The 11,777-nt window shown below is 39.5% G+C and overlaps 1 protein-coding gene across 3 annotated transcripts in view; it reads right to left on the reverse strand.

Annotated features, from left to right (window-relative positions):
- The window catches only part of tenm1 (teneurin transmembrane protein 1), a 200,713-nt gene that overhangs the window by 108,230 nt on the left and 80,706 nt on the right, over positions 1-11,777 (reverse strand). The gene's annotated exons all lie outside the window — the stretch shown is intronic.

The raw sequence follows: 11,777 nt of genomic DNA on the forward strand, positions 1-11,777 counted from the left end.
AGCTTCTCTGACCTTCTGGAGACATTTTACCAAAGGGCTCTCTCACCATTCAGAGCTTTCTGACCACAGTCTGTCTACCCATTTAAAGCAATTTTACCAAAGGCTCCTGTAGCTGTTAGGGCAGTTTTAGCAAAGGCCAGCGGGTTTCTTAGAGCTGCATCAGACGACCAAAATAGAGGACTGAAAACAAAGAGAAACTGGAACAATCAATACAAACCCCAATGAGGCATGAAGCAGCTGGCTGAAAGAAGCTGGAGGTGAGGCGCGTGCTCACATGCACGGAAACACACAGAATCCAATTACAAAGTCACACATGCACCGTCTTGCACATACAAACACACACACACACGTTTGGACTCGTCAAGGACGAGTATTTAAGGATCATTATTTAGGCAATAATACAGTTTAAACCAATATTCAGCCTGAATTGGTCTCCATTCACACAAAAGAACACCGAGCACGATAGACTGTAGTAAGCAAGCAGACTTTGGTCCCATTAATTGCAAAGCAAAGAGAGAAATGAGAAGGATCTACAAATGTGCTGCCAGTTACACACCATTATTTATGCATCGTTCTGTATGCCTAGAAATAAATAAATAACTGAAATGCATGGCTAAAATACAGCAAATTGTATGAATACATGTATTTGTGCTAAAAAAATAATGTTTTTACTCTTCAAAATCTGAATAAATACATACTTTTTAATTAACTAATGAGTCATTAGCTCACAGCATATACAGTAAAGTGACTGTCCTGTAAATCTGAGATAAATATGCTTGAAAACATCTGTCGGGGCAAAAAGGATAAAGCCAACATCAGCACAGAGCACCTCTGCGTTAGCTGCTGTACTGTGATTGAGTCGCTATGTGTGTGACAGCGTTTTTTGTGTCCACCTTAACCGCTCTCAGCCGGAACACTCCGAATAGAAAGGATTCTACTTTCCCGGCACTACTGGAAACAAGCTGTAGCAGCCAGTCTTACCTACTCAGCATTGCTGAGTAGATAATTGGTTGCCAGTTGCCCTCCATGACAGAGCCACACAATGAAGAGGATCGCCGCTGATCCCAGACAAACAGGCAACCACCTGTTCAGAAGCTTTCCTTCGGGGGAAGGTAACATTTCATTAGAGCTACGCCAACTCAGCACCTCAACGGCTTCGTCCCGACAGCCATCACCAGACTGAGCTGACCCTCTAACGTTACCTCTATACACAATCTCTGGCCTACTGCCCACCACCTGCTATCAGAACAGACTGCAAACCTCTTCATGCAAACTGCTCACTCTATTGAGGTCATTACTGCTACACACTAGTTTCTGTAAGCTAACGAATGCATTGCAATGCAGTATTTTTAAAAAGACCTCATTAGTACTGCCTCCACAGTCTTGTGGTGTTTTTTTCCCCAGCTTTTGTCCATCTGCCGATTATTTCAGTAGCTCATGTCACTGAAGGTTCAAAATCCATGAAGCATTTTTGCACTGACTGCTTAGCACAGCATGCTGCGCAGTGGCTGGAAGACTGTGCTGTCTGATTGCATATAGGGTTCAGTTCAGATGGAATAAAAGTAGGAGACCCTCAGCCGAGTGAATCAGCACAGTGGAGCTCTTCCCATTTAGACTTGGACCATCCTTTTATTTATGTCTTGTAGATGGATTTATTCAAAGTCTTTGCTTCTTTGTCCTTTCTATATGTACGCTGAAAATCAGGCCATGGACTTTCAATATTTTAGTATTAACTAGTAAAATTAAACATTTCTTAATAAGTTCACTTCTATTACCGTTCATACCAGTTAACTGTGCAACATGCAGGCCCTGTGTTTGGCTGTTGGTAGGAAGAAGAGGGCCTTGTTGTCACAACAGGAGAAAATATCTTAGGTAAAGCAAGGAATGCTACATATTTTCTTCACTAGCAATACCAGTTTTCATGTTTTCTCAGCTCCATACCAAAGTGAAGTCCTTTGTTCACGTTTCTGTGTTTGCTATGTTCGCTATTAAACTGTGACAAGTTAAACGAGAGCCCAGAGCACTAGTGTTGAAAAAGAACAAAGCTACCAAGCATTGTGTCCAAGCTGGGAAAGCCTTTCTCTTTTCAGTCTCTGAGAAACCGTGTCTGTGATAGGAACTATCATGTCTAAACACTTCCAAATAATATTCAACTTTCAGGAATCACAAGTGGTGTGCTGGTCAGCACCGTTACTTCACAGCAAGAAGGTTTAGGTTGAATGTATTTATGTGAGTATTTCCTGGTAAACCATCTTCCTCCCACATTCCAAGGAGATGCTTGGGGTTGGTGATCAGAAACTGGCCATAGGTGTGACTTTGAGTGGGAGTGGTGGTTTGTCTCTATGTGTTAGTCCTGATTGGTGGCCTGTCCAGGCAGTACCCTGCCTCATGTCCTGTGACAGCTGGGATAGCCACCCCGTGTGACCCCTTATGACTCAATAAGTAGAAGAAAATGGATGGATAGGCAGGAGAGGCCTAAAGGTCCCATGCACATCCATTCAGTCTAACTTTTACATATTCACTACACTTTATATAGTTTCTGTATATTCAGCCTAGATCTACCTCCAACTCTATACTTCTGAATAACTGTGCAATCAGTAACGATAAAAGCACACACAATGTTATTCATGCACTCTGAATGGGGCTGCATTCATTTTCGCTGTACCTTTTGTGCGATGAAAATAAAGATTCTGACTCTATTTCTGTTACATACTTTGTCACTAGCTTTGTTACTTTTCTACATTTTAAAAACACCACAGGAACTTTTTGACCAGACATAAGGTAATTTATTAAAGCACTGCAAGTGCTCTAGCTCCTATAACAGCCACTTTTAGTCTGTCACCAATGTCTGGGACGTTACAAGAAATCCTTTATGTAGGTTTGAAGTCACTCAAAATGTTTTTATTTGAAAAATCTAACTTTTATGCAAGGTGACAAAGAATTATACTGAACACGATGACAAGGTTGGAATAAAATAAAATAAAATAGAAATTTTGTCCTTAAAAATGTGTTTTTGTTATCAAACGAAGTCACGTGTCAGCAGATAGAACTTTGCAAATCTTTGGTATTCACCTAATGTTTCCTGAAGTGCTTCCCACGAACCGGTTTGACAGGCAGTTGGACACTTCTCACATATCACACGGTCATGCTGTCTCCCCAAACAGCTCAACAGGGTTGAGAGTTAGAGAGATTGTGCTAGCCACTCCATCACAGGCAGAGACCACCTGACTTTGTTTCTGATCAGCTCTTAGAAAGTACGGAGCCACCACTGTTTTAAAGCACAGGCTTACTGGGGCTCAAGCTGTGGGGTCTGACGATGTAAAGGGTCCAAGTGGCTTTAGGTGGGGAGAATAAAATTCACCAAGAGGAGAAAAAAAATCAACCTTGACTTTTTGCACAATGGCCAATTCTCATGCTTCTGGCAGGCGTCAAACTCTTTCAATGTCTGTGTCGCGCTTTCATGCTGCCCAAACTAATCTCATGCTAAATAAGAAAGCCTTTACGACAAAAAAAAAAAAACTTGTAAAATTTAACATTATTTTTTTTTCTTCCAGGTCTGAACAGCAGGCTTTTTCCACATTTCTTGCCTCATTCACTTTGCTCCGCAATTTCACATCTATTACAAACTGAAATGTCCGTAAAAAAGTCATACCAGTGAGTGGTGAGAGACTCGCTCGCATGTCTAGAAAGTGTAATAAAAGTGCTTCGATAAAACATTATCAAGAGCTGAAGTTGTGTTTGTTGCTTTGAGCTGTGCCCGTCTGCGGAGTTTATTTAATAGCTGCGGCATCAGACGGCAGCAGGATCCATCCACGAGCGTCTTCAAAGCGAGAGAGTCATGCACATTTACATAGTCGGTACAACAGAGGTAACATCATCATTATTCACAACTATTAATTATTCCCTACACAGAGATGGGATCAATCAGGTTCTAAAGGCAAATGAGATTGTGTTCGTTCATGTTCATTACTGTGTACGCATTAAGCGTGGTTGATGCTTTTGCAGTTGGGATGCGGTTGAGAGGTCATTGACCTGTTTACGAGGGAACTGGCTGTGACTGATAGACGTCCACAGGGCATGGCACGGGGTTGGAAAATAGAGTATTAGCCTTCTTGGTTCAACTTCTCAGTTATCTTCCAGAACACTCCCGCTTAGCACCACCCAAACAACCCTAATGAGCACTCCTCCAACATCTTACTTGATCCTACAAATGTTCTTATTTTTAATCTGGACACCTCCCTCATATGTTCTTATATCCAACACTGGTTCTCTTTCACCCATCCTAATAGTTTCTATTCAGTGGTCAGTCACATGTACAACATCTCTGCCTCAAAGGTAAGCATGCTGGAGTTGCCTCCTAACTGGTCATTTTGAGACTGGTGCCAATTAATACAGCTGCCAGCTCCTATGTGCGGTTACCCCTTCTGAAACTACAGACCCTTATGTACTTGTCCTCTTGCTCACATTTCTTTTATTCATTTTAAGACCAGCTGGTGCTGTTCTGTGAAGGTAGCAGGCTACAACCTAATGTTTTTTATGGCATTTTCCCCACGAGGTATAGCCCTCGTTTTTTTACAGAACGATTATTCTGACGAGTTTCGAAACAAAGTTGTTGTTGTTTTTCTGTTGTTTTCTTTTTTATGGCCATTTTCAGGCTACAATCAAACCCACAGAGGCTGTTGCTACACACACTCAAATAACCAAATTTATTGCTTCCTTAATCAGTGCAACAGTTTTTTGCATAATTGGGATTGTTTTGGTTTTCTAATTATAAAAACATTACTTCACGTAACACAATGTTCCACTGGAACACAGGACTGATGAAAGTTCATTAAAAATTATGAATGATTTATAATTAATAGTCACTTCTTTTAAATGTCTGTTACAACATTTGTACTAAATGAGTCATTTTGATACAAATAAATCTGTGTTTGTCAAACGTTTCACTTTTCTGGGGTTAAACATCGATATGGATTTATGTGTTTTAAAAAAAAATATAACAAGCCCCACTGGTAGGTTTGTGGGGCTTGTATCAGATAGGCTGGAAACTGTAATGGAGATTTGTTTGTTTTGTACGAAGGTTTTTCTTAGTCTTCCTAGATAAGCTAGATATTAGATTATTGGTTAATGATCTCAGACATGATTTGTAAATCATTCATAGCCAGTAGATGCTCTTTGTTTGGCTCACATTAGCTCAGCAATCGTGACAGCAGTCAGTAACTGCAGTGTCTATACCCTAACGTCTTCTGTCACACTGTGAAAGCAGATGAAGAGTAAAAATTATTTTGCCTTGATTGTAACATCAGCTGCTACATTTTTAGGCATTGTATATAAAAACAGCAGCAGACAACACATTAGACTTTTTTGACAAATTCTAGCTTTGATTTCATTTCAGTTTATGAACTCTGATCTGCATATATCTAAAATTTGGAGATAATTGCTATGAACAAAGAATTAGAATAATACAAATGCAGATTTGTGTCTTTTATCTGTTTTTAAAAGGTTTTTGACAGGAAACAGCCAAGAAAATGATTATATTGATAAATGGAGGCTTACTGAATGATATTCAAAGCTCTTTTTTGGATGTCAGCTGCATTTTGCTACATTCTCTGTCAAGATGATCTCACACTGTTTTAATACTGTTGAGGTCTGGTATCTGGGGAGGCCAGTCCATCACTGATAGCGTTCCCATTACCAGATGGTATTGTGTGATGGATGAAAATCTGACTGTAGTTTCTGTGTTCATAACTCAAACCTCAACACAACTGACTGAAATTCAGCCCCAAATAATGACACAGCCTCCACTGTGTTTTACAGATGGCTGTAGACACTCGCTGCTGTACCTCTCTCCTGACCTTTTCCATACAAATTGACAACTAAATAAAGTAAAATCTGGATTCATGACTCCATCAGACACTGATTTTTAGTCCAGTTCTTGTGTAATTTGGCTACAACAGCCTTTTCTCCCTGTTTCCCTTCCTCAAGAACAGCTTGTTCACAACAACAATGCCACTGAGACCATTACTGATGAGGCTTCACTGAACAGTAGATGGATCAACTGAAGGGCCAGATGCATCTTTCAGCTCCTCTGTCAGGTCTTTGCTGGATTTTTTCCCCCTGTTTCTTAAGGACATGACTTTCACATACTGTTCCTTTGCTCAAGATAGCCCTTTAAGTCTGCCACGTTGTCTTTTGTCCTCCACTTGTCCGGTTTCCCTAGTTTTTTTAAGGACGCACTGCACACCATGCCAAAGTTTTCATCTAATAGCTCTCTGGGAATCAACTTGTTGGTGCAAAAAATTGTTTATGCCTGCACCACTGTGTTATCCTGGGGGAAAAAAGGGGATTTTATGTCAGTCTGCTCCTAACAAAGTCTGTCTGTCTGTTAAATGTAGATACAGCAGTGGTTTATCCCCTGATTTAGTTTTTTATGCTTTAATGATTCGTGGGTCAGTGTTCGCAAAGCATAACAAAAACCAAAAAAACAACATTGCTCTGAAAATGGGCAGGTAAAGAAATGAGGAGTGGCTTGAGACTTTTGCACAGGACTGTTAATCAAGACAATTTCCTCCACTGTTTTTGTTGCATAATGTTCTCCTCAAATCACATTTGCAGTTGCCCAACTTGGAAGCCAGGGAGGTCAACAACATAGAACAAGCACTTCATTTATGATAAGCTGTAATCAGCTCGGAGCTTTGAGACAGACAGGCCTGCTAGGACATTTAGAGGAGAAATCCACATTGAGAGGAAAGAACCTAAAAGCCCTGCCTCAGTTTGAAGCTGTCAAACATACCATGTGTTATATTATACATAAAATTAAGATACTTTTTAAAAAAAAAATTATAAATGTATCTGTTGATTTTCTGATAGCAATTGATTTATCAGAGTGTCTAGAGTGTGAAATTGCTTGTTTTGTGCAACAGAAAAATGATTTAAATCACCAATTTATCACATTTAGGAATACGAAACCAAAACGTGAATTTCATTAATCTTTACAAATAAAAAAAAAAACGTTATCAGTTCATTTTGTTGTCAACTTTAACTGAAGTGAAAAACAATTTCAGCACCGTGTACATAAACATTGGAGCTGACAACGGAGAACTGATTAATCATGAGAAGTTTTCAAGCACAGCTGCCAAACATTTGCTTGTTCCAGCCTCCGAGACTGGTGTGCTACTTTGCCTTTTATTCCTGTGAGCAGAATATATTTGGAGATTTGGAAGAAGCCATTCACTGGAAGGCATTACCTTAGGCTCTGGAAAATCAAATTAAGACAATAATCTGTGGCTTTATCTTAATGGAAATAATCATTAGCTCTAATAAACACATGTTTTTTCTTTTAAGCACAGTTGGAAACTGCACTGTGTTTGACCTCTCTGATTAATATGCAACGTTTAAGGGCAGATGCTCGGATTTGCCATCAAACTGTGAAAGTAGATTTGCGCAAAGGAAAAAAAGACATAAATGTAATAAACTTAAAGCCACTAACAAGTCATTTGGCTCTTTATGGAACCAAAAGCCCCAAAGCGACACACACTGCACAGCAGAACCACAAAGACGATCATAGCTGAAAGTGCACGCTGTGTCTTTGTGCATGCATGCGTGTGTCTGTGTGTGTGTCTGTGGGACCAAATGTGATTTGAAGGTGATTATTTGATTGCAGGGTGCTGCTGACTTGCTCATTTCACCTGAATCAGAAGCTTCTCCCTGTTGCCATAGAGATGATTATCATTCACAAGTGAAACATCCCACCCTCTCTCATATTTGATTGAGCAACTGAGGATTGTAACCATTTAAAACAGCAAGACATTCATTAATGCAGAAAATACTCTAATTAGCTTTTTCTGACAGCATGATAAAGCAATGGTAGGTAGTTTTTTTTCCTTCTTCTTCTTCTTTTTTAACGCAGGCTTAAATGAGGCTCAAAATAGAAAAATGAGTTACGGGTAGTGTTGTCAGTAGCAATATTCTTCAAGATTACAGATGCAATCTTAATCTGTCCTCTATCTCTCCTTAAATGCCCCTTTCACTATCATAATGCCTGCTTCTCATATCTGATGGCCGTGTTGTGCTTAATAACAAGCTATGACTTGGGGAGGGAGGGGCGCGTTGGGGGATAAACAAATTAACAAAGCTATTCGCAGCCCCTGCAACACCAGGGGGTATGGGAGGAGAGGAGAGAGGGCAGTAAAGGAAGAGAGGATGGCTGCCTTAGCTAATCACAACAGGGGGCACACACCGCAATCACTTAGGCACAGCATTATCTCCGCAATCATGCATCGTCCTATTGTTGTGCTAATTGGAATTCTTAATTTGAAATACAATATTATTGCTTCATTATTTGGTGGGTTACTTTGCTTCAAATTAATAAACAAAGTCACATAACTTACACACAGAGCTTTAGACAATAAAGACGATGGTTTTCGAAGGGTGTTAGGAACGGCTTCCCAGCTGTTAAGAAACCGCTGGCAGGACGGCGCTGACCGTTAAACCGCTCGTCCACTCCGCGTCCTCACAGAGCACGCGGGATCAGTTACAAGCTTAGTTACACGTCGAAGCACTGTGGAAAGCAGTGTAAGGTTTGGCCGAGAGTCATGAAAAAAAGACGAAGATTGAGCCAAAACTGACAGCTGCGTTAAAACGATTTCCACCGAGGGGAGGAACCCTCTCCAACGCTCTGAAATGTTAGGCTCCAGCTTGGCATGCCTGTAAAGGAATATGTCATGTTCATATCCTGCAAATAATCAGCAGTGTCTGCGGAATAAAACTGCAGAAGATATACACACAACATTTTACCTACTGCAGGATAAGGAAAAGAAAAACTATGTGGGGCATCCATGAATCTACCTTCTTATTAATCCGCAAAAGGTTTGAAGAGCCAAAACAAGTAAATGAATGAATTGGAAAAATAACGCAAAATAAGTAAATGTTAGTTTTTCAAGTCAACCTACATAAAACCGGAAGAAAAGCAAAGACTGTCAGTATGTTTGACATCTCGCTTGACTTCAATTCACCTAAATGACTCATCAGTTATCCACATTGTTTCTGTTGGCTGTCAGAGATAGTTTCTGCATTTAGTGAGTGAAAAAGGTAAAAATAATTTAGCTGAGAAACATGTTCAACATGTAAAACTAATAAATAGATATAACATAAGTCTGACAACTGGATACTGGATACGGCAGGCACTGATCATATTGTGAAAAGCTAAACTAAAGACAAACATGACCTCATTTTCAAAGCAGAGTGAACTCATTTCATTCTGGATTATATTATGATAATGAGAAGAAGCGATTTGAAATCAATAAACGGCCAAAAGTCAGCACGGCGAGTATTTCGATGAAGATGAGAAAGTGCACTGGGACATTTTTTTTCTTCCCCTCTTCCTGTCAGTGGCTGTTAATTAATTCATTAAAATTACTGAATCATTATGTAATGAGAGAACCTAATCATCCTGTGGCCTGTGTCTCAACCTCTCCCCCTAGACAAAGACATTAAGTCCATGACCACTTTAATCTTGCAATTTGAATGCCTTTGATTTACAGGCTAACATATCATCTGTGCTTACATCCCATACGTCTTGGTGCGGTTGCCATGGTGACGTCAACACGGAGATCAATCACTGCCAAACAGGAGTGGAGCATGACACCAATTAAAAGGTGATGTCGTCTCCGAGTCATCACTCACACTCCTCACTAATGCACTAATTACCGGGGCTGGGACATTAATGGAATAGCATGGTTCAGCCTGGGGATTAATCTGCGTGGATTCGCTTGTGTATGTGTGATGTCTGTCTGTGATGTGTGTGTGTGTGTGTGTGTGTGTGTGTGTGTGTGTGTGTGTGTGTGATTAATGCAAACCCCCCGCCCTGCTCCAGCGTGACCTTGAGCACCACCACAGGAGGGAAATGAACTAGCTGGGTGGAGGGTTGGGATATCTGCACTTGGGGCAGCGGAGGGGAGCCGATGTGCTGCGGTCGAGGGCCCGGCCAAGGTTGAGGCTAAGCAGGGAGATGAAGCAATTGGAGGGGATCGATGATTAAATTTGGTGTTTGACTTTGACAAACTCTGCTAATGATCTTCCAGACCACAGACCTACTCAACAACTTTCCAGTTTTTAAGACTCTAATTACTGCAAAGATAGCTTCAGTCATAAAAACTGAACTTGATCTGCTTTCATGAGAACATTTAAATCCTTTGCACAAGGAAAATTAACAAAACTGCAGTTTAACAGCACTCCGTTACAATTAAAGGTATGACCAATAAACGCCCTGCGGTGACAATACAATTCAATTATTAACTTCACTATTTTTACACCTTCCCATCTAAGTTGCTTATTGATTTATTAAATTCTCCAACTTTTATTCCTCTCCAGAACTGAGTCTGATCCCGTATTTCCATTTAGCGTCACACAGATGCAATTACTGTTGAACTTTTATTTGGCAAACATTAATTTTCACATGGTAGTGCAGAGTAGAGTCACATTATTTCCTTTGTAACTAACAGAAGACTTGATGAAACGCAATCAGCCATGTTTTTGGGCGCTAAACAATAATACAATTTATGTAATTTAACTAATTTAAGATGAGACTAAAATATAAAATTTAATGCAAGAAGACAAAATGTAAGAACTTTTATATTAATAGTTATTTCAAATAGGTTGTTGCTTATTGCTACTTATAGCTTAACTCTTGCTGTTGTCTAGTTTAATCTATAATAGCACACCGTATTTAATATTTCATGTGTAAGTAAGTAAATGTTATTTTTGTAGCACATTTAAAACCAAAAAGTTGCACTTTTACACTAAAACTAAAACCGAATAAACAGATTCCCAAAAAATGTATGCTAGACACATTCACAATATTTACATGAAACAGTCCAACAGCTACCAATCAACAGTTTCCATAAGCTTGACAGAAAAGCTTATCTAAGCCTTTAGCTTAGACTTAAAAACAGTCACAGTTCATGTTCATGTCTGAGGTCATTGGGGAGTTTTGATGCAACAGCATCAAAGACACAAGCTCCTTTTGAAATAAGCTTCAACCGCAGGATGATCAGGAGTGATTGAGGAGCAGACCTTAATGGTCTTGAGGGGACATATAGGCACAGTTTATATGTTAAATCTGTGAACTAGTACTTTGTGCAGCGTACTAAAATGCAGGCAATAGTTCAGCAGCCAGTGTTGAGCTTATTAATTTTAGGTTATCTTGGTTTAATAGTGAAAACGATACAAAACAAAAGGGATGAAAAATAACCAAAACAAAGTGCAGTAATGACATTTACAAAGTTGTGATTAATCCGAAATAAAATGTGGGGGTTAAATAGGAAGTCTTTGCTTTTAGCGAATGAAAAATCAAATTAATTAATCATTAAAGGGGAAAAACAATCGACAAATATGTAAACAGTAAAAAAAAAAAAAAAAAGAAGAAAAGGTGCAGGCAATTAGGTGCTAAGCTTAGACAAACCTGGATTGATTAATATAATAAAATCACCAAGGGAGAATTTTAATAAGGTTGTGCAACTTTGTGTAGCTGTGTGTATGTGTGAGTGTGGGAGAGAGACTGTGTGAAAAACATCAAATAAGTCACTGCATGTGTGGATTCCTCAAATATTAGTTTTGTGAGCTTTGGTCCAGAACAGCTAATTTACAATTTAGAATATCCTTCGGAGTGAAGACAATGCAATACTGCTTCAAAGTAAGAGCAAAAATTTCAGCAGGCCTGCTTTGATCCCATATCGATCGCCCTTTCTTTTTTTCTTTCCTTTTATTTAAGTTCCTAT

Source organism: Aulonocara stuartgranti (genome assembly GCF_965226115.1).
Source record: "Aulonocara stuartgranti genome assembly, chromosome: 2".
Lineage (NCBI taxonomy): Eukaryota > Metazoa > Chordata > Actinopteri > Cichliformes > Cichlidae > Aulonocara > Aulonocara stuartgranti.